The following is a 1237-nucleotide window of genomic DNA, read 5'->3' as shown; positions in this document are numbered from 1 at the left end:
CTAGTCTTACACTGCTAAATTAGTGACGGCTAGCGCAGATAGCTCTCGTGTAGCTTTGCGCGAAATTCAAAAGCAAACAAAAACATAAGGAAACAATTATATTTAACAGAACAATCGTATAAGTCCAAACTCTTAGCGCTAACAAAAGCAGAGAAACGTCAGTAACTAATTGAGAATCCTAAAAATTAAGCTTACTTTAACAAAACTAAGATGAACAAAATATTACTAGTTACAAAAATGAAATAACTTTTAATATACAGGGGGGGGGGGGGACTTCACATCTCTAACTTTCTAAAAACCACTTTAGTGTTGCTTCCTTGTGTAATCTATTGGTGTTTCCTTATAATTAGTAGCGAGCTTGTGCATAAGTATGTATATACGCTCATTTGCAAAAACAAAGCTATAGAAAGGAAATTGTTTTAACGCTTTGGACGAAAGCATAACATATTTAGTATATATTCTTTCAGGCTGTATTAAATATATTACCGAAGTTCTTTAAATGTTTAATGAAATTTTCTAAGATTAATTAAATGTTCTTGTCAAACGACACATTTAGGGTGTTGAAGCTCCGAAGTTCTACTACAACAAGTGCTAGAGCTATCAACAGATATGTTAATAAGACTAGCTGAACTAGTTTTGGCATTAATCGCATTCTCTTCCAGTGATTCATTCTACAAATAAATAAAAGGTGGGTGCCAAGAATGGATCGTCATTGGTCAACCTGTTTGTCGGCTACACAGAGCACAATCTATTTCATACTTATGATGGGCCTGTGTTTATTTTATATCGTCGATACATTGATAGCATAATTGGGATTTTAACTTCAAACATATACGAACTCCACAATTTTGTTAAGTACTACCATCCGGTCCTTCTGTACACAAGCAACGTTTCAAACCATTTGGTAAACTTTCTCAACATCACTCTAATTTTAACTACAGAGAATATCATTTCAACCTCCATCTATTATAAACCGAACGGCTCCCATTCTTTCGTAGACTACCACTCCACTAAAATTGTTATTCCAAAATCACAGTTTCACGTCCTCCGTCGTTTATGCAATTCCGAATCTTATTTTAATCAGAAGGCCAATGAACTGCCAGACTTTTCCAAGATTAAGAGTTATCCTCTAGATATATTTGACTTAGTTCCCAAAGATCAACCATAATACTGCTCTACAACTGAAGACAAAAAGAATAATCCTGAAAGTCAAGTTCTCTTGGTATTGACATATCCG

This window comes from Limulus polyphemus, unplaced genomic scaffold (genome assembly GCF_000517525.1).
Source record: "Limulus polyphemus unplaced genomic scaffold, Limulus_polyphemus-2.1.2 Scaffold711, whole genome shotgun sequence".
Classification (NCBI taxonomy): domain Eukaryota; kingdom Metazoa; phylum Arthropoda; class Merostomata; order Xiphosura; family Limulidae; genus Limulus; species Limulus polyphemus.
The sequence above is the reverse complement of the archived record's forward strand: the minus strand, read 5'-3'. Positions refer to the sequence as shown.